Raw genomic sequence first — 27,372 nt, 5'->3', positions numbered from 1 at the left:
GAAGGGCAACAAGGCTGGGGAGAGGCCTTGAGCACAGCCCTGTGAGGAGAGGCTGAGGGAGGTGGGATTGTTTAGCCTGGAGAAGAGAAGACTCAGGGGTGACCTCATTGACCTCTGCAACTACCTGAAAGGTGGTTGTAGACAGGAGGGGGTTGGTCTCTTCTCCCAGGCAACCTGCACCAGAACAAGGGGACACAGTCTCAAGCTGTGCCAGGGGAGGTTTAGACTCGAGGTGAGGAAGTTCTTCACTGAGCGAGTCGTTCGTCATTGGAATGTGCTGCCCAGGGAGGTGGTGGAGTCACCGTCCCTGGAGGTGTTCAAGGGGAGATTGGACGTGGCACTTGGTGCCATGGTCTAGTTGTGAGGTCTGTTGGGACAGGTTGGACTTGATCCTTGGGGTCTCTTCCAACCTTGGTTATACTGTGATACTGTGATACTGTAATTACTTGCTATGAAATCCAGTGGTCAGCACCATGCATGGGAACTAGGAGGCTTTGCATGCATTCCTCCTTCTGCTTTAGACACACTCACTGTGCCAGATGAATTATTTCATCCTTCAAAGAATCACAAGCCGTATTGGCCAAGAGAAGGCATTTGGGTCTGTGATCATAGTAGGTACCCAGAAACACTTTGGTATTGAGCAGAGATCCTTTAATGCAGGTGGTTATCTGCTGTCACTGCATGCATCGTTTAGGTTGATTACCTTGCTTGTCATTTCAGAAAAGTTTGAGCTACAGCAGGCAGCATAGTATAGGCAATTATTTTTATTATGCCATGTCTGCATTCAAGTTTCCCAAGTGGTCCAGAAAAGATGCAATGTCAGCCAAAAGAAAAGCCAAAGAAAAGCAAGGAAATTATTATATAGAAGAGAAATAAGAATTCTTAACTCCAAATTTCTGTGCTTGCTTATATGTGTTTTTTAATGACTATACTCACCAAAGGACTATTTTGTTTGTCAGATGTTTCCTAGAGCTGATGTGTCATGAAGGATTTCCAAGCTGCATCAGATTTCTTAACCACCGGCTCTGGATTTCCTGAAAGGGGCTTTTCAGGGGAGGAAATCCAGAACTCTGATGTGAAAAAATATGAGAGATGGGAAAACTTGGAGCCAGACTAAAACAGTACAAAACAAGAATCTCTGATTATGTAAATAATAGGGGAAAAAATCCCACCCAAGTGCTTGAGAAAAATGTATTAAAAAACCCCATTTGCTTGACATAATCTTACAACAACAAAAACACCTAAGCAGGTCTACACCAACAGAGGTAAAATAAACAAAAATTAAAATATTCAGAAAGCCAGAAGGTGAAGGTTGTCACTGGTGGTTTTCTGCTGGGATGGTCAGGACAGGGCAGGTGAGATAGTGGAAAAGACTCACTGAGCAGCAGGCAGCCATACAGTAACTATGCCTTTAAACTTTAGCTGCAGATTTTGAACAGAAAAGTAGAAAAACAGAAATAATTCACCATTGGGTGTAAAAAGGAAAACAAAACATTATTCTAAACGGATGTATTGGACAGAATGTCTGGGACAAGAAAGCTGTACCATAACAATATTTAACATTTCACTTCCATTCCCATTCCTTTCCTTTTCCTCTGGCTTGGCTGTTCTGCTTTCACTGGGGAGATAATAATGCTTCTGGCTGGCCTTGTGAAAAGATAAGAACTAACACTGCTTTTTCTCGCAACTCCTTTTTTTTTCCCCCTGGTACAGGGGGGAGGAGGAGGAGGTGGGGGGTGTAGGGGCAGTGGAGCAGCTTCCCTGCTCTCTGGAGGAACCAGAGGAGGCCGGGGGGGGTGTGTCTGTGTTATTTGCTAATTGTAAATATCTGTATCATATTGTAAATACTGTATATTTTGCACATATTCATTGCATTCTATTGTAGAATGTAGATTTTTGCTTGGAAATACAGCTTCCATTTGCTTCCAACTGAGTTAGTTGTGCTGAGTTATTTTTTATGGGAAACTTCAACCCTCCACAGCAATGTTGTAAGAGGTGCCTGCAGAGCAGCAGGAAGCTTGGGATGGCATCATCCCCTCATGCCTAAGAGAATGGGACTTCCTACCACATGTCCCTCACTGTGTTTAAGACGAAAGCTGCAAAGCAGTTAAAAGTACAAGATTCCAGGTGGAAATTCCCAATGTGAGATCTATAATATCTTCTTGGAAAATGAAATGTCAACATTTTTTGAGCTTTTTTGGAGGACATAGAAATACAACAACCATTTTAAGGGTTAAGTGACTTGGTCAGTTATAGAAATAAGGCTGTAAGGTTTCTGAAAATTATTTGCAATACACTTAGGTGCACAGAAATTGTAATAGATGTTGCTCTTCAAGCGTGAGAACCCCCCATCTATATAATGTGATTTGTGAGGTCTGCACAACACACCAAGAAAATGGTTTTTCCGTCTTTGAGATGTCCTCAGATCTGCATTTTGGCTTGTAGTACTTGAACTGCAATGCTTATTTAGAGAAAATTATATGCGTGTAGTGTGTCAAATGGACGAACGTGCTAAGCCTCTTCCTTTTCAGTGGGTCAGGGTTTATTTCCCGTCAGGTTTGAAGTAATGACCCACTGACCTACTTTTCTGATCCACCTGGCAGAACTCTGCATCCCTGAAAGCTGAGACTTTGCCTGCTTCACAGATTTGTTTTGTTTAGGTTTTGTGACAGAAACCATTAGGAGAGTGACACTGCAGATAAAAATGAAATGTGCTCTGCTCTTTGGTATTGCAAGTGTATTTTTGTTTAATTGTGTAAGCGTTATCCATCATGAGAGAATCGCCTGCTGCTTTTTTTCTTTTCTTTTTAATGCTTCTGTGTTTTATAAGGGTTTTCTTCTCCCTCTCTCGTATTACAAAGAAAAATGATCTGTGTACATTTATTCGGTGATTTTTAACCAGTGCCACTTCTTCATCTGCTACAGACCAAAAGGAAAAGGAAAAGGCAGACAAAATGGATCAGTGAGGAGAAGGCATCTTCTGCCTGTCTTAAATCATCTTACTTTACAGAGAAACTTAAATTGCTAGAAATAAAAAAAGCTCCTTGGCAGCTGAACAACTGCATATAAAACAAATCATATTTTTCAGTGAATCGTAAATGTCACCATCTCAGATAACATTTATGCTTTTATAGAAATAGGAACTTAATTTTCCCTAGTTATATTATTAACTCACTGTGGTGAATCAGATCACCTACACTCAGAAAGAAGCAGTCAGTGACTCAGAACAACGATACGTTTAAAGATCAAGCACAGCATTTGCAAGTACCAAGCTGCAGGCAGATGGAACTGCTTCTTTGAACCACCAGATAAAGATTGATCTGTTAAAATCCTGCTAAAAATGGGTACCAAATGCTTGTTGTCAGAAGTGACTGACAGCCCATGTCCCAAGCTGAAATGAAGTTGAGTTTGCCTGTTCATTCAGAAGGTGCACAGTGACAGCATAGGAGAGAGGAAGGGTTGGGATGTGATGAGCTGATTGCGTCATTTTACTGTCCTTCTAGAAGTTCTCTTGATTACAAAGAACGAATTTAAAACAGAGTTATTGCAATGTATTATTTAACATTTCAGCCTTTCTGGTTTGCTCCCTCTGGCTTGGTACTTTGATGGCTCCTCCTCACCCTAGTATGCAAACCTGTCAGAACACTTAGAAAGTCATCCTTATACCCTATAAAAGCCAGTGCTTTCATCCTGGCTTTTCCGATGAGGATTTAAGATGAGAGTAAAAAGAATAACTAGCCCAAGGCTGCACAGAAAAATGCAGAGATTCAGGCCAGTGCCATGACCACAATTCTCCTGTCCCCTTATCTCTGCAATTTCTTTAAGAGGTGGGAGATGTTGATTAGGAAATGTCCAAAACTCTTTGCAAGTAGAAGTAGTCTTGCTTTGCCCATATTCTAGAGGAGCCATCACAGTATCACAGTATCACCAAGGTTGGAAGAAACCTTAAGGATCACCGAGTCCAACCTGTCACCACAGACCTCATGACTAGACCATGGCACCAAGTGCCACATCCAATCCCCTCTTGAACACCTCCAGGGATGGTGACTCCACCACCTCCCTGGGCAGCACATTCCAATGACGAATGACTCTCTCCGTGAAGAACTTTCTCCTCACCTCGAGCCTAAACTTTCCCTGGTGCAGCTTGAGACTGTATCCCCTTGTTCTGGTGCTGGTTGCTAGAGAGAAGAGATCAACCCCTTCCTGGCTACAACCACCTTTCAGTGGTTCAGTGAAAGAAAATTAGAGCACCCATAGTGAGCCTGGCACCAAGTAAGAACCTTTCAGTTCTGCTGTGTCCTAGAGTATATTGAATTACACACTAAACCCACACAGCTCCAAGGATGCTTACAGCACTATCAGGAGTTGCTTGCTTTCCTCTGTAGACATATCCTTAGCAGGTTTGTAGCTAGTGAGGCAAAGACTGGCCTTAAAAAACACAGGGAGTTCATGTCCCATATTATCACAGTATCACAGTCCATTAGAGGTTGGAAGGGACCTTCAGAGATCCATCGGGTCCAACCGCCCGCCACAGCAGGATCACTTAGGGTAGTTTGCACAGGAATGCATCCAGGTGGGTTTTGAAAGTCTCCAGAGAAGGAGACTCCACAACCTCCCTGGGCAGCCTGTTCCAGTGCTCCGTTACCCTCACTGTAAAGAAGTTTCTCCTCATGTTGAGCTGAAATCTTCTATGTTCAAGTTTGAACCTGTTGTTCCATGTCTTATTACTGTGCACTGCTGAAAAGAGCTTGGCCCCGTCCACTTGACACCCACCCCTCAGATATTTATATACAGTGATGTGATCCCCTCTCAGTCTTCTCTTCTCAAGACTAAACAGCCCCAGGCATCTCAGTCTCTCTTCATAGGCGAGATGCTCAAGTATCCTAATCATCCTCATGGCTCTCCGTTTGATTCTCTCCAGCAGTTCTCTGTCTTTCTTGAACTGGGGAGCCCGAAACTGGACACAGTATGCCAGATGTGGTCTCACCAGGGCAGAGCAGAGGGGTAGAAGAACTTCCCTAGATCTGTTTTTGTTTATTTGTTTGTTTTTAAAGCATATTATCTACAAAGTAAAAGTTTTTCTTAACTTAAAAGTTACATCACTGTCTCACAACAGTGATCCTCTCATCAAACATGATTTATAAATAATAATTCATCAGTTTGACAATTAGAATATTTTCCTTTTTTTTCTTTTTTTTTTCTAATTGAAACTGTTTTAAGTTTAGTTAGAAGTTAAAGGGATCTCCAAGTATTGATTTTTTTGTTTGTGTTTGGGGTTTTTTTAGTGGTAATAGCAGCAAGAGTCACTCTTGTTACTTGTTTTGCTAGCTGATGAGTTCATAACTTTGAAGGGTCATTAAAAAATAAATAACTTCCAGTTTTCAGCAAGCAGAGTTGGGGCTCTTGCAGGACTCAGATACAATACATGGAATTATGGCATAGCCCACAAAAATTAAAGTTCAAAACACTGGGGGGAAAAAGCATATATTTACCGCAGTACTGGCAAGCAAGGGGCTGTAGCTGCATGGAAGATAGGTATTACTTGATTATAATTTAATTTTTGCTTGCCTCATCTGCACTTTTGAATAAAGAATTGCTACTGGTGACAGTGCCAATCCTTTTCGTGCAGTTATATTTTTAATTTAAAGCAAAGGAGCCCAGAGACTTACAAAAATACATTGAAAATATGAGCTGCAAGTCTAACTCACACAAAAATATATGCATGAATGATGATATCAAATGCTGCATGCCAGGGGAAGACTGCCTGATGGTAGTATTTCAGAATTATACCTAAATGGATTATAGGTTGGATGGAAGGACAATTTTCTGGGTTAAGCACTGGCTGGCTGGCTGGGCTCAAAGTGTGGTGGTGAATGGAGTTAAGTCCAGTTGGCAGCCAGTCACAACTGGTGTTGCCCAAGGCTGCCAGTTCTCTTTAATATCTTTATCAATGATCTGGATGAGGGAATTGAGTGTGCCCTCAGTAAGTTTGCAGATTACACTAAACTGTGGCCAGCAGGAGCAGGGAGGTCATTGTGCCCCTGTACTCTGCATTGGTTAGGCCACACCTTGAGTACTGGGCCCCTCAGTTTAAGAAGGACATTGAGACACTTGAATGTGTCCAGAGAAGGGCAAGAAGGCTGGGGAGAGGCCTTGAGCACAAGCCCTGTGAGGAGAGGCTGAGGGAGCTGGGATTGTTTAGCCTGGAGAAGAGAAGGCTCAGGGGTGACCTCATTGACCTCTACAACTACCTGAAAGGTGGTTGTAGACAGGAAGGGGTTGGTCTCTTCTCCCAGGCAACCAGCACCAGAACAAGGGGACACAGTCTCAGGCTGCGCCAGGGGAGGTTTAGACTGGAAGTGAGGAGAAAGTTCTTCACTGAGCGAGTCGTTCGTCATTGGAATGTGCTGCCCAGGGAGGTGGTGGAGTCACCGTCCCTGGAGGTGTTCAAGGGGAGATTGGACGTGGCACTTGGTGCCATGGTCTAGTCGTGAGGTCTGTTGGGACAGGTTGGACTTGATGATCCTTGGGGTCTCTTCCAACCTTAGTTACACTGTGAGACTGTGAAACTGGGTGGGAGTGCTGATCTGCTTGAGGGTAGGAAGGCTCTGCAGAGGGGTCTGGATAGGCTGGATGGGCTGAGGTCAGCTGTATGAGGTTTCACAAGACCAAGTTCCAAGTCCTGCACTTGGATCACAACAACCCCATGCAACATCTGCTTGAAGCGGATGGAAAGTTGCCTGGTGGAAAAGGAGCTGGAGGTGCTGCTTGACAGACAGCTGAACATGAATGACCAGTGTGCTCAGGTTGGACAAGAAGGCAAATGGCATCTTGGTCTGTATCAGGAACAGTGGCCAGGAGGAATAGGGAAGTGGCCATGCTCCTGTACTTGGCACTGGTGAGGCCGCACCTTAAGTACCATGTTCGGTTTTGGGCTCCGCGCTATAATACACTGATTTGCTGGAGCATGTCCAGAGAAGGGCAATAAAGCTGGTGAAGGGTTTAGAGAGTAAGTCCTGTGATGAGCAGCTGAGGGAACTAGGATTGTTTAGTTTGGAGAAGAGGAGGCTGAGGGGAGAACTCACATTGCTCTCTAGAACCTGAAAGGAGGTTGGAGTGAGGTAGGGGTTGGTCTCTGTCGTAGCAGATGATAGGATGAGAGGAAATAGTCTGAAATGATGCCAGGGGAGGTTTAGTTTGGATATTAGGAAAAATTTCTTTATGGAAAGAGTGGTCAGGCTTTGGAATAGGTTGCCCAGGGAGGTGGTGGAGTCTTCAGGAAGCGTGTGCACATGGCTCTTTGGGAAGTGTTTTGATGGCCGTGGTGGTGTTAGGTCAGCATTTGGACCAGATGATATTTTCCAACTAAAACAATTCTGTGAATCTACAAATGAAAGGTTATCTGTTAGCATAGGGGTTGTGGCTTCTAGTCTGCATTTTCACGCATTAGTGGTTTTTCAAACATGTGACATAAACATTTTGATATATTAAGGAAAGCAGTGAAAAACCTGTGTCACCCTCGGATGCCGAGCTGAAAAAAAGTAATTATATTTATGATGGTTCAGGCTGGGGGCCTGCTCTTGATGCCACTGCACAAGCCACACCTGTGATGTCCCAAAAGTGTCCAGCCCAGTGGGTGGGCACAGGAAGCCAGGTGTTTCATCCCATAATGCCCTGCTCCCCTAAAAGACATCAGCTGGGGGTCCTCTCTTCCTCTTTCTTCCCTCACCACTACCTGGGTAATGGGGTAAGCCACCTCGTGGCCTCCCTCTTGGCTCTGGCTAGCCACAAGGCCTGGGGGGGGAGGCGGGGGAGAGAAAGAGCCCTGGGGGTTTTGGGTGTACGCCCAGGTGGGGGGATGGGACACCTTTGGGTATGCTTTGGGATCTCTCATTTGTCATGGTGCTTGTGGTTCTCTGTAAAACTTTCATTGGTTTTTTTTTTTCATTAGAATAGAATAGAATAGAATAAACCAGGTTGGAAGAGACCTTCGAGATCATCATGTCCAACCTATCATCCAACACCACCCAACCAACTAAACCATGCAACCAAGCATCCTGTCAAGCCGCACCCTGAACACCCCCAGCGACAGCGACCCCACCACCTCCTTGGGCAGCCCATTCCAGTGGGCAATCACTCTCTCTGTGTAAAACTTCCTCCTAACCTCCAGCCTAAACCTCCCCTGGCGCATCCTGAGACTGTGTCCTCTTGTTCTGGTACTGGTTGCCTGGGAGAAGAGACCAACCTCTGCCTCAGTACAACCCCCCTTCAGGTAGTTGTAGAGAGCAATAAGGTCACCCCTGAGTCTCCTCCTCTCCAGGCTAAGCAACCCCAGCTCCCTCAGCCTCTCCTCATAGGGCTTGTGCTCCAAGCCCCTCACCAACCTTGTTGCCCTTCTCTGGACACGCTCCAGCAAGTCAACATTTAAACTTTCCACCATTTTTGCAATCCGTTTGTCTGAGTCTTTTCTTTTGCTCGAGGTGGGAGAACTGGTCTCTCAACCTACCACAATATTCCAACCATTCCCACATGTATATTCCATTTCATCCTAGCATCCCTTACTCATGAAAGCATAACGAATCCCAGGGTAGAATGTACAGCCATTTGATTCAGTCCCTGCAGATTGCATTGATTGTTGTAACACAATAAACATTGCTTTCACCAGTATGTTTTGCTCAAAAGATGTTTCTATTGCAGTTATTAGACTTCAACACTGTTGATTTGGAACTATCTTTTGAGGCAAGTCTGTAGGGATTTATTTTTATGTTTCTGATTTTAAAGGCTGTCTTGTCTTGATGTGTGGCTGACTTAAGTCTTTTTTTAGGGTGCTAATTTTGAGTACAACAATTTTTCAAGTATCTCTGGATTTAACTGTGGCTCTTGCAGAAACTCCAAAGGCCCCAGGGTGCACGTAACTGGCCTCCGAAACATGGGGACACAAACGATGACCCAAGAAGCAGCCATTGAGGAACGATGTGGAATTGTTGAATGCCTGTAAGCTGACCCAGTTTGAGTGTTTATCTCTATTCAAAGGTCCTATGGCTTAAAAAAACTTGCAGCCTAACACAAGTGTCAGGCATCTGAGACTCTTTGCAGCAATTTCTATTTTCACTATTTGCCTTCAAGATCTTAGGGTCAGTAATGGTTTGTTTTTCAAATGAAGCCAGTTTTGAGCTCAATCCTCAAATGCAGATGTGTTCAGAGATGCTCCTTCAGAAAAAAATACAAAAATACTTAAAAAGTAGCAAATTCAAAGGTTGCTCATGGTTTCATGTTCTTTGACCCACAGATAACTATATTTGCAAAGACATAAATATTTACTGCTCAAATGGGAGCACCATCCTGCGTTCCTTTGATAGGCTCAGTACCCTCCTTTCACAGCTCTTGAGTGGAAGTGTGGGCACTTGGCACACCACGGTCTGGCGTGGCATTTTGTAGGAGCAAGCCCCTGGGCTTCTCTTTCCTTGATGTCTTTTCTTTTACATCCTCAGCCAAAGAGCTATCTATAATTTTTGTCACTTTCATTTCCTGTATGTCACCATGGATTATGAAAAGTAAGCCACTGTCCGCCCATTTAATGGAGTGCATGACTGCAGATAATAGTTCTGGAATGTAAATCAGTTTACTGTTACCTCATTACTGCTGGTACATGCATAAGATGTTTTTCTTCCAGAGAAGCAACTTATGGTCTTTTCAGGAGGCAGTGGAGCACACTGGCTGCAGGGGAGAAGAGAGCATCACACCAGCTAGGATAAGGGTCAGCTTGGGTCACACACCTCTTTTCCTAGCATGGAGTTCAGTTCCAACAGTCTGAAGGAGCTCACATCGAACAGCCTTGGGAAGCACAGCATAATCCTCATTTGTGCACAGCACCTCCAAATTGAAGACAAGCACTGCAGAAAGGAGCAATATCCAAACCAAGTCCCAGTGATGGCTATGGAAGCTATGGTTAGGACATAGGCCTCAACCTATAACAAACAGTTTTTCTCCTACAGGCAGATTTTCTCCAATATAGTCTAAGAAAAACTGCCCTTGGACTGGAGGCACTTTTCTGGCAGTGCTCAATGGAAAAGTACTGGATGAACTGCAGTAACAATGCAGGTTTACCTCACTTTTCTCCCTACAAAGTGCTTGTGAGACAGAGAGATACAGGTGTCCAGTTTCCACAGTAAAGGCTTGTGAAAAAGCAGATGCATGCATACGCATGTATGACTACACACACACACGTGTGGCTGAGAGATGCTGGCACAATAAAGTTACTGAACCTCTTAATGGATTTATCAAAAATGAAGTTCTTTGCATTCAAGAAGGATGGTGGTGTTATAATGGTGGTATTCAACACACTTGCGTTGCTACCCATGCAGAGAGGTGCTTGCTACCAGAAGCAAGGGCATTGCCAAGCAACAAATGCCCTGAGTGATTTTTTTGGTTATGTTTTGGCACAGAGCATTGCAAGGCTTACAGGAGTGAGCAGCACTGCCTGATGTGACCACTTGTGTCTGAGTATGCAATGACAGTCATGAGGCTGACCACTAATGACACTGAGCAAAACCCTTTCTTATTCTTGCAAGGTGCTCTTTCTTCACAAGGTTGATTATTGTTTCCAGGCTGTAAAGACTGTCATTTCATACCTCAATGCATTCCTCGATGTGGTACTCAGGCTTGCCTAAGGGAGACACCCTCATTGTTAAGAAAGTCCCAGAGAGGAGTATGAAGACTGCAGAAACAGAACAAGGCTGTAAATAGTTTTTCTTCAGGGTTTTGGGGAGAATTCAAATGATACCTCACAAATAAACCTAATTTGTCCTGATCTCTGAGTTAGCAGTGTCCTGGACAGATGATTTAATGAGCATTTGTCAGTTTGAGCAGTGGCCTAACAGTACCTAACCAGACCTCTGATTATTTGCCAAAATTTGTTAAATATGAAGTCCCAGGTTCCTAAAATATCCTTACCTTTTATTGTGAGCCTTTATCTCATGCCACTGAGCAATGACTGATTAGTGGAATTTTTTCTTTCAGTGGGGAAATGTTTTTCTTTTCCTTTCCTCTGCCACATTTTTGAATTTCTTGTTTCTCTGCCAACAAAATCACTCTACAATAGTTCTGATTTTACTGCCAATATGAACAAATTTAGAGACACTTTTCTGAATTACACTTGACAACTCATTCAAGTAGCCTCTTGAGCTCACAGAGGTGTCTTTTACATTATCTGTTGGCACAGACACTTTTCCTACAATTGCACCTAAAGTTTATGCATATTCCTTTAAGGTTCCTTTCCTTGAAATGCATAAAGTTAAAAGAAGAAACATTCTTGACAGCTTATTGTGTAAATCCTTCTGACACAGTTTCCACATTTCCGTAGGAGATGAGAACTGATCAGTACAAAGTAGGTCAAGAACTCCTAAGAGACATGGTGACTGCCTTTGATTTTTCTACCTTGAAGTTCAAAGAGCATGAGTAAGTTCATTGAAAGAGGAAGAAATGAGTTATTTAAAGAAATAAGGATTACGCTTTGCGTGTAGTGCCCGGAGAACTTAAAGAGTGGGCCACGAAGGGGGCCGTGTGTGCCAGCACATGCACGTATCTGTATGTACTTTCCAAATACTGTTTTGAGACAACACTATCATTGATTGATGATGAATTCCAACTAGCATTGAAACCTGTTTCTTTATTAATGAGTTTAATCATAAGTTTGCTATTATATGTTACACTTACGCACCACGCCTCATGTCAACCTGAAGAGAGCCATTATTTCTTCAAACAACTTGCTCAGGCTAATGACCATGCAGACTAACATTTAGAAAAGATAGCAGTTACTCTCTCCTTCAGCTTGTGTGAACTTAAGATAAGCAGACTTTCAGGATGCAAACTGTATACTTGTATAAGAACTGTACCAAATGAGCCACTTAATTTAGGGCCAAACTCTTTTGTTTGCAGCACAGACATGATCATGGTGTAAAGCAATAGAAATGTTAAAGTGAACAATGAGACACATTGGTGAAGAGTTAGAGTACTGAGACTTAAATAAACTACATCCATCAAGAAAAAATGCCATTTTCCACTGTTCTGTTCCAGGGGCAGATAAACTGGGCGACTCTCAGGGGCTTCAGTCTCAGCTGCCACTAAGTGGTGCCTGATACACATGTGCCAAGCCAGGTAATGAGGAAAAAGAACTATCTCAAGGCCGTACTGGACCTCCTGTGGCTGCCTCTGACCCTGGTTAGCTGGCATTTAAAACAGACAAATTAGAGGAAGGTTAATGTGACAGATGGAGACAAATGCTGAGAAACGTTGGGGATATTATCCCAGAAACATTAGTGTGGTCAATTTAAAAGCAGTTACTTGGATTATTTCCCTTTATGAGCAGGGAAAGATCCTGATTAAAGATACATAGATGGCTAAATTATGTTATGTATGACAGTGTCGCTATCAGAGATATTCCATCTTTTTCTTCATACCAGAGAGACACAGCAAGTAAACTTGTCTGCTAAGTGAGAGGTATGAGTGAAAATGGAGTCAATAGTTCCAGCTTACATTGGCCTTACTTCTTTTCATAAATACTGCACACCACTGTCACATGAAAAGTAGAGTTCTCATGCAACATTGGGAAGATGTGCTATAACATTACAATGTACTCCTCCTCACCCACATTTTCCATGGCCTACTCTGAAAACACTTGTAAGACAGAAGGAGGGCATGCCCCTGGGGCTGTTCACTAAAGAGCTCCAGCTGCACTTCAAGAATAATGAGAGCAGTCCACCACTCATCTCTCTCTTCCTGTGCTGATGCTGTGAGACTAGGTGGCCTGAGCAGGCATTCTGCTCCGAAGAATTGATGTTGTATTTGGCCAGAAAAGGGTGGGCTGTAGAGTGGTTAGGTGATAGAGAAGCTGTATACAGGCAGGAACATTATTAGGGGATGGTCTGTCCCTCTTGTAGCTCAAACTGATGTTGCTTTGGTGAGTCCTGGCTTTGCCTTGGAGAACCTCTTTCGTCCCTCCACTTTGTTCTCCGAGTGTCAATCCCCAACTGTGGTCAGTTTAGGCTATGCCTTTAAAGTTTAGTTACTGATTTTGAGCAGGAAGGTAGGAAAATATAATAAATCACTATTGGGTGTAAAAAGGAAAACAAAAGACTATTCTAAACAAATTCATTGGATAAATACCTAGAATGAGTTGTACCTAAACAAGTCTCCTTCTTTCCTGATCTCTGTTGTTTTACTTCACTTGGGAGAGATTAACCTGCTTGTTGGCTGGCCTTGGCTGAAACTGTTTAATTAAGTCTAGCCCACTGCTTTGTCTCTGCTTCTCTCTCTCTTGTGGGACATGGGAGGGGGATGGGGGAGGGGGAAGTGGAACGGCTTCCCTGCTCTCTGACCAGGGGAATTTTTGTGTTGTTTGCTAATTGTAAATATCTGCATAATATTGTAAATACTGTATATTTTGTACATATTCATTGCATTCCATGTAAAGTGTAGTTCTTGCTTGTAAACACAGCTCCATTTGCTTCTGAGTTGGTCTGGCAAAGTTAATGCTGGGGGCTAAACTTCAACCCACCACACCAACCATGCAGGTGTGTTTGCTGTGTGGTAGCCATGGAGAGAAGGAGCTTCAGCACACAAGGCATGCTTTGCCCTACAACATTTTCAAGACACAGGAATGAAGGGGAAAGGTTTTTCTGGCACATAGGATTGCTTTGCCTCATCACCTACAGGCCATGCCAGGATCTGTTGGAGTGCCTAGCTCTCCCTAAGACAGGCACAGGGCAGCTGAACTTTGAACTTTCCCTGGTGACCCAAAACCACAAGCCATCCAATGGTACCAGTGGCTCTAATGTTAACAGGCAGCACCTGTAAAACTTGCACAAAGTGTTTACAAAAAAGCCCACCCAGAACCCTGAACTTCATGAGGATATTTTAAGAGGGACATAAACTACATGATTTTTTAATAATAATAAGAATGAAGACCAACATTGCAGCAGCTGTGACTGTCAGAGGTAGAAGTAAGTCATGATTTATAGTGAGGCAATATTTCTTCCCAGACTGGGTGATAGAGCTGAAAGAAGAGCCCAAATGAGCCCACAGGAGAAGAAACCCTTCAGGCTGCCATGTTGTGTTTCACATATTGCTTGCAGCCCAGCAGCTGGATCAGCTGGTGTGTAAAGAAAGGTTACTTTTGTGATCAACCCCCATCTGGCTAAACTGGAGAAATCAGGTTTGCAGTTCTGCAGCAGGCTGTTTGTGAATGGGTCTGATATTTTTTCTCTGCCGTGCAGTGACCTCGGCCAACATGAAGTACATACTTTTCACTTGCTAACCTGTGAGCCTAATTGGTATTCTGTGAAAGTCCTCACAATGGCTTTCAGTTAAAGCAAATGTCAGAAAACACAAAGTCCTGTTTTCTTTGTGAAAATTCCTCCAAAGGGAATTGCATGAACCCCAACTACACAAATGCTACCTCTCTCAGCATAGGCTTTCAAAAGCAGGGCTGTGCAATACAAGCTTCAAGATGTTTACTTTCCTAAGTCTTTTTCTAGCCAAGAAGAATGACTTAATTCATGGGGTAGGCCAAGCTTTGTTTTGTGTTCCTGGAGTCCAGATGCCCATTTGGAAACTCCCTTCACAAGCCATGTGAATGCAGAACCTCCCCAGGCTGAGGATTTTGGCTGCATGAAAGCATGGTAGGAGGTATCAGGAACTGCCGGACTTCACCCAGGGCACTAACAGCAGCTTCACATCGCCTCTTGTCCCACCACCTAGCCACAGCAGAAGCAGAATTAGGCAGATGGAATCAGCCTACATGATGGATTTGGCCCGTGGTTGCAAATGTCTGACTTCATAGCTTGGAGCTAATTAAGCTATTCCCCCCCCCAAATAATATTTGCAGCATCTGTGGAAAGAATTGCAGTTTTGCTCTGATGGCTTCAGAGAATATCTCAACTAGCTTTGAATTCCTGTAAGTCAGGTGTTGAACTTTAAAGCGGTCACCTGAGACACCTTGGATGGATGCAGGAGAACAGGCATCTCCAGAAGGTGATTAGTCTGATTTGACTTCACTATCACTTCTGGTTTTCCTACCAATTACAAAGGGAGTAAAAGGCTGGCTGGGTCAGTCCCGGGCATTTTTACCTTTAGATACCTAACTTAAGACAGATTAACCTCCCACTCAATAAAGCACATCACCAAATTAACTAGAAGTCCTTAGTAGCCCCTGTGTCCAAAACCTAGCCCCTAAAAATAGTTGATAAATAAGTAGAATACTCACTTGAAAAATCCTTCTGCCCTATATGTGCAGAAATAAGGATTACATTCTCTAGAGTATAGTGATTTTCTGGCCATTTTCTGGGGCAGCCTAATTTCCTTTGCTCAAGAGCTTTCCTTTTATAAGAAGGGGTAGCAAGCCTCCACCAGATATTCCTTTTCCATCCCCTTTAAATAAAGCAAGCAGCACCCTCATTGAAAGTGAGAATCCCTGTGGTCCACCTGTCCCACAGTTGTCCATCACTTACTGAGCAGCTCTACAGGTCACCTCAGTCATGGGCCCAACTTGTCCCAAGCTCAGCCATGTCTGTCACAAAGCCTCCAAAACCTAGCTGTGCCTCAAAGCTGAACTCTTCACCTGGGAGCTTCTTTCCAGCACTTTCAGTGGAAAAACTGGAGAAAAACCCTGTTCACCTCAGTACTTTATTTCTTTCTTCTTGACAAGAGAGCTTTCAGATGGTGGATAGGAATTTCTGTGTGCCTGAGCCACACGTGGTGCAAAGTGAGGTTAATAGATTTTTGTGGCCAGAAGGAATATCTTTATCGCCTCATTTGACCGGCAGCATCACACAGGCCAGAGAAAGGAGCTGTAATTACACCATTTCCAGCAGAAATGAAAGGGCACAGCCCATACCTAATTGTCCTGACAATCAGATCATCCCACAAGTCCCCAAATTATTTGACCCTCAGTAATTTTGCTGAGGAGAGTTTGTAATCACAAGGTGTTTCAACATGAGGCTTGCATCTTGTGTGAAAGAAGACTGATGTCTTTGGCTTCAGAAGAGGAAGAGAAGTAATCTGTCTGTAGCTTCCTGAGAGATTTTTTACCCCCTGTTTCTTTTATTTTTTTTTCCCCACACAGAAGGCAAAAAGCAAAAGGAAGGTGTAGCTTTCTCCTTCTCTGACAGCTCTTTACAGCTGTTTACAACTGTGCTATGCTCTCTAGAGCTGAGGGAGGCTGAAGAGTAGCTTTTCAGTTCCTGCCTAGCTGTAAGACAATTAACAGTGGCTGCTGGCCTTCTGACCTCTCGACTGGTTTTGTGTTTCCAAATGTATTTCCATGAAGTTCCAGGCTACAAATTCCCTTTAAGACAAACTCACAGATCTACTTCAAAACATATCTAGAGGGTGAGGAGACAGTTCCCAGACAGACTTCTTGCTGATTTCTTTCTGTCAGATATGTAAATAAAATGGCATTCTGGTGTAGGAAAACTTGGGCTAGAGAATATTTAGACATTGCTGAAATTATTCCTTGGAGCTGGTCTCATGAAAGCTTCTGCATTGATGAGGGGTCATGTCTCTTTTCACCAGTTTGCCAGCAGCCCAATCAGCAAGCAATTACAAGTACAAGGCACGCAAAAAGACTCCCTGCACATAAGCAAAGGTTGCCTGGGCTTAAAACTAACCAAACAGGGTTGCAACCATCCTTTTCCCACTCAGCCACCCCACCTGTCCCTTGTATATAGATATAGATGAATAGGTAGATATATGGATTTTTTTTCCAGTTAATACTATGCTGTGCCCTCATCAATTGTTATTTCAACAAGTCCTATGGAATGCATAAATTCTCCCTTTGCTGGCGAGTAATCCTATTTGGCAGAACATTACAAGGGCTGTACCAAGGGTGATTGAGAGGTTGCAGCAGAGAGACAGAAGAGGAAGCTTGGCAGTCTGTTTTCAGCTGCAGTGGCCAACTTGGCAATCTTCTTATCATCTCTTCCCATTTCCATCCTCTTACACAGCCAGCTCGCTGCTCAGCCACCATTTAGAACAGGTGTCATTCTCCTTCCTGGATCGTCCTAAAAGTACTCTCCAAGCCACCTTTGGCAACACCAAGCACCTGTAGAAGGCAGGAGGGAAATCTGCCTTTCTCACCTGAATGATCTGGAAAGAGAAGTGCTTTCCAGAGAGAAATTCTGCTCCAAGTGCCCCTGGGTAAGTCTGTGGCTGAGAGTTGTCATGTGCAGTCCAGTGCTGAAAACCTATGAACATTTCCCCTTTACATTTTGCTATTTTTGTGTGACCTTATGATATTTTAGTACACACGTGGCTAGTCAGTCTTAGGAGGCTTGAAAGAATTGCAAGATACAGAAAATCATTTGTGTGTTTTTGTGGGTTTGTTTTTATTTTTCCCAGCTTGACTCTTAACCAGTAGCTGAATTTCCAGGTGAATTAACTTTCTTCCCAAATGTCATAGTAGTCCCTTTAACTTCCAAGGTTATCTGTTCCCTTGCTTTGCCCAAGAGGAACAGCTGCTTAATTTGGTTTGAGAGACTCACTGTGGGGTCTGTGACATGTTTCTTCAGACAATCCTATCCAGTGCTTCATTTGTCTTCCTGTTAGAAAGCTTTTTCATAAAGCCTAACTTAAATTATTCTTGCTTCAGTTTGAACCCATTATTTCTTTTGCTTTCCACCAGAGAGAAGAAATTTTTTCCTCTTCCCTCAGCAGTAGTCTTTTGCATATTTGAGGAATGTTATCATTCTGCCTTCCCCCATCCTTAATCTTCTTTCCTTTAAGCAAAGAAAACCCAATGCAGTTATTCTTCCTGGTAGGTTGTGATTTCCAGCCTTCTGATCCTTCCTGCAGCTCCCTTCTCGATTCACTCCAGCTGGTTCAGATGATGTCTCTGGGAATGTGGTGCCCGACACTACACAGAGTACTCCAGCTGAGACATTATCTCTGCTGAGTAAAGCAGACAAGATAGTGTATGAGTTTTCTGTGCTACATTTAGTACTTTCCAAGGGTAAAAGAGAATATGTGTTTCAACAAAGAGCAGTAAACTATCCCTTTGATCCTGATCCAAATAGTTTTTCTTACTAAAAAAATAAAAAACTGGGAGAGAGAGAAATGAATAGAATTCAAAATTTACTTTGGATGTGTGCAAGGAAAAAATGCATTCTCAATCCTGTGCGTGATGCGCTAGATACTCCTGCATAAACAAGCATTTGCTGGAACATACTGACAGAATAAGTTCAGGAAGTGAAAGCAAGAAGATTTTGCTGCTAGTGGGGAAAGAAGTTGTCCTGGTTTTGCTAGCTCAGAATCACAAGATGTAGGCCATTAGCAGTTCTAGCCTACAGGTGTATCACATAGCATGAGCATCATACTCAGCATAAAGGAGGAAGTTTGTTGATGGAGGGTGAGTTGGATCGCTTGTCAGAGCCTCCTCCCTGGGTTCCTTCTCCTGCTCTTATGGACTGCATTTCTGGGTATTGTGACTGCTGCACTTTCTCTGGGCTGAGTATAACCTTTCTATCTTGTGTTGTCATTGGTATTAATCTGGCTATTTCATTAAATCCATTTTCATTATAAGCTGTAGGTCTTCTCTTTTTTTGCAATTCCCCTTCTCTGCTGGGAAGGGGATAGAGTCACTGCTATAGATTAGCCCCATATATGGGCTAAACAGAGAGGTTTTACATTTTCCCAGGAATTTGGGGTACAGAGCAATCTTTAGTTTCAGTTTTCATGGATCCCAAAATCACCACTGTTTTGGGGAACACTGAGATACAGCACACAATACTAAACTAAGCAGCAAATCTAAGCTAGTAGTTACTGGGTATTTTGGAAAAGATTCAGTTAGTGTCTAGCTTTTCTTCCCCTATACTTTGTATGCTTCCTTACCAACAATAAGTTTCAACATATCCAAAGTTCAAATAATGGTATTTAAATATGAACGAGAGACCCTTGGATAGAAACACAGCAAGGCATTTGAGCTGGGATGTAGTAAGGAAGCAGTCCACCCCACTTGCCCAGGGCTTGGGGGTCCTCATAAAGGACCATCCTCCTTTCCCACAGAGGCAATGCTGGCATGGTATCACTGTTCAGCCTCACTTGCACAGGCAGAGCTGATCAGCCGAGCCAAGGAGGTGCTTGGGTAAGCAGCCCAAGCCCACATCTGTCCCACCATCCCCTTCCCTTCAGCATGGAGTGTCACCACCCACAGCCAGATGCAGCTTCTCTGCTGGCAGACTCCTGATGCGGTGAGCCCGGAGCCCCATGTGTCCCTCTACGATGTGTGAATGCCACCTTTTAGCAGAGACTATTAGTAGGCTTTGTCTGGCTGACAAGCGCTTGTGTTTCACCTCAAATCTTCGAAGGCAGGCAGGCGAGGGGGCAAAGAGCGGTAACAGAATTCTTCAATGTCATTTTAATAGGATCACTGTTTTGTGGTAGCTATTTTTTCATCTCTTTATCTTTCTCTGTCCTTTCTCTACTAGGCTCTGTGTTAATGCCCTCTGGTGATACTGAATTCTTTCCAAGTTTCTCAAAAAAAAAAAAAAAAATCCCACCAGCATTAATTATTGTTCCAGGAGGATATCTTCCCTCAAAGATTCAAGGTTTCTCTGAAGCCATCTGTCTGGATTTTCTTCCCTTGGGACAGAGAGAACAGTTAGTAACTCAGTATTTCCAAAAGGAAACTTGCAGCTCGTGTAGATAATACAAATGACCCAGCTGCCCTGGGAAGGGAAGTGCCATCTTATGAGTGGTGTATTCCATATGCTGTCTATCCACCTTCCCCAGTTAATGAGGCTCAGACTTCTTCATGCTGGTCAAGATAAATACAAAGCTCCCTAGCCCTGAAATCACCATAGTGAGGTTGCCATGGTAAAAAGGGAAAGGAAAAAAAAAAAGTTCAGTCCATCACAGATTAAGCTGAAGCCTGATACAAGGAGAGACATTAGTATTGCATCAAGACACAAAACCGTCTCTGTGATGTTCTCAAAATTACCATGATCTAGGTACAGTTTAGATTTTTAGAAAACATCCTCTTCTGCTTGCTTTTCTAACAAGACACATTAGGATTCTATCTGATGGGAAGACGTTCCACGGATGAGGTCAGGAAATTGGAGTTTTCTAAACATCTAAATCAAGTGTCAATGCTGAGCCATGGCAGAAGCAGAAATCCTGGTCCACAACACTTGTATTACTGTTTTGTGGCCTGGCTTGCAGAAGAAAAGGATATCTCATCCAAAAATCTAGATCCCAACTCCACATTTCAGTTCCACTTTTGATAACCAGGCAGCTTAATTAGCTCCCAGAGCAATTATGAGGCTGGGTTATTTAAAGTTTGAAAAGCTCTGTGGAGGTTCTAATAACAGAATGTCAGTTATGTACAGGAATAGAGAGATATGGGGTACTCTGCTCATAGGCACAGGCAGTGAGCTCATACAGGCACGGCATGTACCTGAACTCAGAAATTTCCTGGCCCACCATGCACACTTATGCTGTACACATGGCCTTGGAGAGCCCCTGTGTTCCACACCAGAAGCACAAATTGTGGACTGTACCCATTGCACCTTAGAAAACTAAGCTTAGAAAACTAAAGTCCACCTAGGCAGGGCTCTGAAGGAGAGGGCAAACTGCCCATTGGCCAGTCCATCTTAAAGGAACATCACTTAAGCTTGGTAAAGTTTGTTGGGTGTTTTTGGGGGTGGGGGTGGTTTGGGGTGTTGTTGTTGTTCTGTTTTGAGTGACAATCCATGTTCCAAGCAATAAACAGATGACCGAGGCACAGCATCCTGACATCTCACAAAATAGCAGTATAGTGATGGGATGAGGAGCAATGGTTTCAAACTGGAGAAGAGCAGATTTAGATTGGATGTTAGGAACAAGTTCTTTACCACAAGGGTAGTGGAACACTGGAACAGGTTGTGCAGATAGGTGGTTGAGGCCTCATTCCTGGAGGTATTCAACATGAGGCTCAACAAGGCCCTTGGCAAGATGATCTAGTTGAGGATGCCCCTGCTTACTGCAGAGGGGACTGGACTAGATGACCTTTGGAGTTCCCTTTCAACCCAAACTATTCTATGGTTCTATAGCTTTGCAAAGCATAGCGTTAAATCCCAAGAGCGTATGTACATCCTCCTTGAATGTAAAGAGAGACGTTCACCCTGCCACTCTCGTTATTAACAGATATATTGCATGCTATGTGTTCCAGCAGAAGCTCATGCTTCTAGGCAGGTTCTCTTTGGCCATTTCTTAGTGTCCATCTGGAGTGAGTCCAAATCTTATTTCTAAACTATGCAGTTTGATATTGCTTTCCTCAATTATGATGGTGAAGTTGAGGAGGTTTTGGCTACAAAAACTTGGGAGTCAGTCTAGACAATTTCTTCCTCTGTAAACAAAGTATCAAAGCAATAGTGTAATATAGTGTAATACACATATGTCTCTTTGGAGCAAGAGAGGAGAGAGAACCCATGAGGACGAGCTGGATCCACATGTAGCAGAGAGCTGGGACAAGAGCCTTCTAAGTATCATATTAGGGCTAAAATACCTCCTAGTTTGTTCCGTGAGTGAAAGACACTGAAATGCTCCTGAATTACACATCACTGTTCATTTCTCTGGGGGAAGTGTACCTTTCAGTTATTAAGTAACACACAAGGCTGTGCCTAGATGTGCTCTCACCAAGTCTGGAAAGTAGTTTTTTGCTAGTGGAGGTGGCAAGTTCTCTTGCTCTCCTGAAGAGCCCTCTCTGGAGCTCCTGCATAGCTAAACAAGAAGGCAGAGCTGCACCAGGGAGAGACAGCAGTGGCAGCTTTGTGGCAACATCCTCACATGTGGCTCAGCTACAAGGAGACTGAGTGCTGCTGCTCCACAGTAGTGGCTACCAAGTGCTTGGCTGTTCACAAGGTCTGGGAAGAGGCTCTCATGCCTAGTCCCAGGTTGTCTGTCTCCTGGCATGGTGGCCACCCGTCCAGACTGGTACCTTCAAAGCCAAGCCAGGGACTCTTTTGCACAATCAATTTGGATTAATATTTTCTCCATATTCTTCTTTCAAATCAATACAGCATCTGATGCAAACTATTTTGGTTTTTCAGTTTCTGAATGTTTTCTAAGACCACTGAAAGATATTAGCCCTCAGCTTCTTCACTCAATACAGTTTCTCAGTCTGGAGGTATCTGCTCCTCATCTAGGGTGCTCTCTACTCTCTGAATCAGCAGTGTCCTAATGCTTAACCTATATAGCTCACCTGGTAAAAGCCATTTATTTATGTAGGCATTTCTCTAAAAGAGACCACCCCAGAGAAAGGCATGGAAATGATTTTACCTCAGAGATGACAATGAGAAACTGACACAATTCAGTCCTGTGAAGACTTTCACATCTCTCATGTATTGGGATGAGACTGTTCTGCCACAAACAGGCTGAGCCCTTTCCTCAGCCTTTATGGGATTTGAATCCAATTTATTTCTGTGGACTGATTTAGATGTGATGTTTTTGTAGACAAGATGCCTGGAGCTGTGGTGACGGGTGAATCAGAAGCGTGTATGGACAGCTGTTGTAACCAACATAGTGACAGTGAAAAACATTCTTGTGAAGTTAGTGCTATAGACATCACGTCTATGTGCAATAATAGTCAGGTCAGAACAGAGGGAAAACAAGCTGCTGTCTGGTGTGTTAGCTAAAGCTGTTAGAAACCTGTGGGACAGATTTACACATTCCTGCAGCAAGACATATTCAAACATACAGCTGGTGTGTGGATGTGACTGGATGTATTCACAGAGACTTCAGTCCTGCAAGCAGCAGAACTGAGCATCTCAAATGCTGCCATTGATATTTCACTGAAACCAGCATTATGTTGAAAAGTACACAGGCAGACTGTAGCAAGGAAAGGCCCTTTTTGTGGAGAACATTGCCATCTTGTGCACAATTGCATTTACTTTGGGCCTGCCATGCTTGTGAACTGCAGAAGTTTCTCATCCTTCCCACCTCTCCTGAAAGCTCTAGAATGCCTGAAGCAGCATTTAAGCCCTTGAACGGAGAAGCGTCCCTAAACAGCATCACCTTGTACCAGTTCTCAAGCAATGATTAGATCTGGTCTGCTTTCTGGGATAGCACTTTTGTTGTTGTTTTTTTTTTTTAATCTTGCAAAGCATTCCATTATGTGTATTTAATGAAAAAAAGTAATCTGTGTTGCAATGAAATCAGTAGGAGAGTGGAAAATAAGGGCCAGCAAAGTTCTACAAAAGCCCGATGTTCTTTTTTACAGGTGGAACAGCAGCATTTACTCCCAGACTATCTGCAAGTGCCAGCAGCCATGCAGACACATGAAAGTACAGCAGCAGCACAGAACTCCCATACAGGAAAATCTTGCATAGACAGACAAAACAGCAACTAGCCCAGAGTAGCAATTGCCTTCATAGTGATTCATAGCTTACTGCAGATAGAAATGACAAAAATCTTGCCACACCAATGTATGCTGAGATCCTACCCAGAGTACTCTGTCCAGCTCTGGAATCCTCAGCACGAGAATGACGTGGATCTGTTGTAGCAGGTGCAGAGGAGGACCACAAAAATGGCCAGAGCACTAGGAGACCTCTTCCATGAAGAAAGACTGAGTGTGTTGAGATTGTTCAGCCCAGAGAAGAGAAAGCTCCGGAAAAAAAACTTAAGACCTTTCAGTACTTTAAAACGGGCCTATAAGAAAGATGGGGACAAACTTTTTAGCAGGGCCTCTTGCAACAGAACAAGGTCAAATGTTTTTAAACTAAAAGTGGGTAGATTTAGATTAGATATAAGGAACATATATTTTTACAACTAGAGTGATGGAACATTATAATAGGATGCCCAGAATGGTGGTAGATGCCTTATCCCTGGAAACATTCAATGTCAGGTGGGACAGGGCTGATCCCATTTCAATGCTTTGTCCATGAATACATCTTCCCTAAAACACAGAGCAATGCATTCCACAGCAGCCTGGGAGTCCCTCCACAGGGGTCCATCAATGATCTAGCACCCCATTCTCCATAAAATCCAGACAGTTCCCAGGATTTCCACACTATGCTGCCTCCTTCCATATGTTTTTAATCATCACTTGCAGGTGGGAAATTCTGCTCCAGGTAAGTTTTTGTCTTGCTGCCAGCAAGACTGGGGGCATTAAGCTGATGGTTCTAAGCACTCCTTGGATCCTGGCGAGCCTGAGCACTCATCCTATATAGCTCCACCAGCTGTCCACCCTCAGCCAGGATCTCATCTGCACTGACTGCCACCTGATCACTAGGGCACAATGAGTTCTGGTTTACACATGCTTCCTGTGTGATGGGGCACTGGAGTAAAATCCAGCAGCGCTGACAGGGAGTGTGTGATCTCTATCACTGTGTGGAGGTGCCCTGGGGTGGAAATTGCTTGGCCTTTTGATGGGGCCTCTGTGGAGGGAGGTTGAGTTTTCAGAAAATCCTGTATTTCCCTCTGCCTGCTTTCCAAACAAGATAATGTCTGTATCCAGCTGAGTGCCTAGATCTCCAAGGCACTATCTGCACTTCAGAACAAGATGCACAGGGCACAACCCAGGGGATATGGCAGGGCCCAGTTTCTTGCATGACTTCCTAAGGAAACCACATGTGCTACTCACAGAGTAAAGATGACAGTTACAGCTGATGCAGAGTTGACTTTGAAAGTTTTCCCCTGGTTGAAGCCCAGAGATATGGAAACATGCCAGCATTTTAGCTAGGAGGATGTCCATGTCCTTGCTGGCTATGGTGAGCTGACCCTGGCTGGATGTCAGGTGCCTGCCAAAGCTACTCTATAACTCCTCCTACTCAGCTGGACAAGGGAGAGATAATAAAACAAAAGGCTCATGGGTTGAGATAAACAGGACATTACTGGGCAAATACTGTCACAAGCAAAAGAGACTCAGCTCTGGGAAATTGGTTTAATTCATTAGCAATCAAATCAGAGAAGAGTAATGACAAAAGCACCTAAATCTGAAAAAGAAACACCCCCTTCTTTCTTCCTGGGTTTAACTTCACTCCTATTTTTCTCTGCTTCCTCCTCCCCAACAGCACAGCAGGGATGGGAAATGGGGGTTGTGGTCAATTTTTCACATGTTGTCTCTGCCACTCTTTCTCCCTCAGGGTTAGGACTCCTCACATTTTTCCCCTGCTTCAGCATGGGGTCCCACAGGGTCATAGCCTGCTTTGGGCATCCACCTGTTCTGGCACAGGATCTTCCAGGTGGATATCTGCTCCATTGTTAACCTCCATAGGCTGCATGGGGACAGCCTGCCTCAGCATGGTCTTTACCATGCAGGGGAATCTCTGCTCCAGCACCTGAAGCACCTTCTCCCCTTCTTCCTTTACTGACATTGGTGTCTGTGGAGTTGATTCCCTCACATTCTTACTTCTCTCTCCCAGCTGTTGAAAAATGATGGAGAGCAGCTTGGCCAGCTCATCTGCCAGCTCTCTCAGCACCCTAGGATTGATCCCATCTGGTTCCATGGACTTTTGGGGATCCAAGTGGCTAAGGAGGTCTCTAACTACTTCCTCCTGGATCACAGGGGAACTATACTGCTCCCTGCCTCCATCTGCCAGCTCAGGAGGCCAGTTGTCCAGAAGACAATCTATCTTGCCATTAAAATTTGAGGCAAAGAAGGTGTTAAGCACCTCTGCCTTTTCCTCATCTTTAGTTACAATACTTCCCTCCATGCCCACCAAGGAGTGGAGGTTGTCGTTGCCCTCCTCTTGCCATTAATATATTTGTAAAAGGATTTTTGTTCTTCACAGCAGAGGCCAGTCTAAGCTCTAAATGTGCTTTTGCCTCTCTAATATTTTTAATACATGACCTAGCAACATCCTTAAACATTCCATGGGTTGCCTCCCCTTTCTTCCAAAGGTGATACACCCTCTTTTTTTCCCTTAGCTCTATTAAAAGTTCATTACCCGTCCAGGCTGGCCAGCTGCCCCGGTGGCTCATCTTCCGGCACATTGGCACGGCCTGCTCCTGCACCTTCAAAAGTTCTTTCTTGAAGTAGGTCCACTCCTCCTGGATCCTTTTGTTTTTAAGGGCTGTTTCCCAAGGTATCTTCTAAGTTAGTTCCTTGAGTAACCTGAAGTCTGCCCTCCTGAAGTCCAGAGTGGAGGTTTTGTTGCTGCCCCTCTTAGCTTGACTGCATATTAAAACTCAATTATCTCATGGTCACTGGACCCCCGACAGCCTCTAACCACCACATCTCCCACCAGCCCTTCTCTATTGGTAAAAAGAAGGTCAAGCAAAGCCTTACCCCTGGTAGGCTCATTCAGCAGCGAAGATAAGAAGCTCTCTTCCATACAGTCTAAAAACCTTCTAGACTGCCTCCTCTCTGCTCTGTTAAGTTCCCAGGAGATATCAAGCAGATAAAAATCACCCATAAGAACAAGGTCTGGTGATCTAGAGACAGCCTCTAGCTGCCTATAAAATAATTCATCAACCTCTGCATCCTGGTTGAGTGGTCTATAACTGACTCCAACCAGGATGTCAGCTTTGTTGGCCTTCCCTCTAATTCTCACCCACAGGCACTCAACCTGATCATCCCTGATCTCTAGTTCCATGGCATCTAGAGCCTCCCTGATGTACAGGGCCATCCCTCCACCCCTTCTCCCTCACCTGTCTCTCCTGAAGAGCCTGTAGCTATCGATCACAGTGCTCCAGTCATGTGAGTCATCCCACCACGGCTTCCAGCTCCTCTTGTTAGCCATGCTTCGTGCATTAGTGTACATGCACTTTAGCTGGGCTGCTGGTTTCAGCCCTGACTCCAGCTTACCACGCTGAGACTCCTGTCTGGGGGGGATGGTTTCAGCCCCTTTCCCCTTTGAATCTAGTTTAAAGCCTGTAGCGGTTTGAACCTTAACTGGGACTTCAGAGCTCAGATGGGGGCAAGACTGAGAATCCTTCCCCTGCTCTCCCCTCCTTCCTCCCAACAGAGAGGAAAAAGAAAGGGAAGGAGCAAATACACCAAGAAATAATTTGGTCAGCTTGGAAGTTGTGGTGGTTTGAAAGGAAAGGCTCTGCTTTCCCTCCCCCACTGAGAAAGAAACCGCAGCTAAAACTCAGTCGGAGAAACGAGATTATATTTTACAAGGAAACAGATTCTATGTAACACAACAAATACAGGTATTTTACAGTATATACAGGAATATACAGCAAATGAACTCCACCAGAAACCAGACCCCCAACAGAGGGGGCTTCCCCCTGTGCCCCCTTCACCCCCTTACCTCCCTTCTCCTCCCCAAAGAGGTAGAAAGGAGACGAGGACGGTTAGCAGGACAGGGAAAGAAGCGGAGAGGCCTGTTACAGGAGTTAGTATCTTATCTTAGTTGGCCAGAAGCCCAGAAGCAGATCCAGCTGAAAAGAACAGCG

This window comes from Dryobates pubescens, chromosome 7 (genome assembly GCF_014839835.1).
Source record: "Dryobates pubescens isolate bDryPub1 chromosome 7, bDryPub1.pri, whole genome shotgun sequence".
Classification (NCBI taxonomy): domain Eukaryota; kingdom Metazoa; phylum Chordata; class Aves; order Piciformes; family Picidae; genus Dryobates; species Dryobates pubescens.
The sequence above is the reverse complement of the archived record's forward strand: the minus strand, read 5'-3'. Positions refer to the sequence as shown.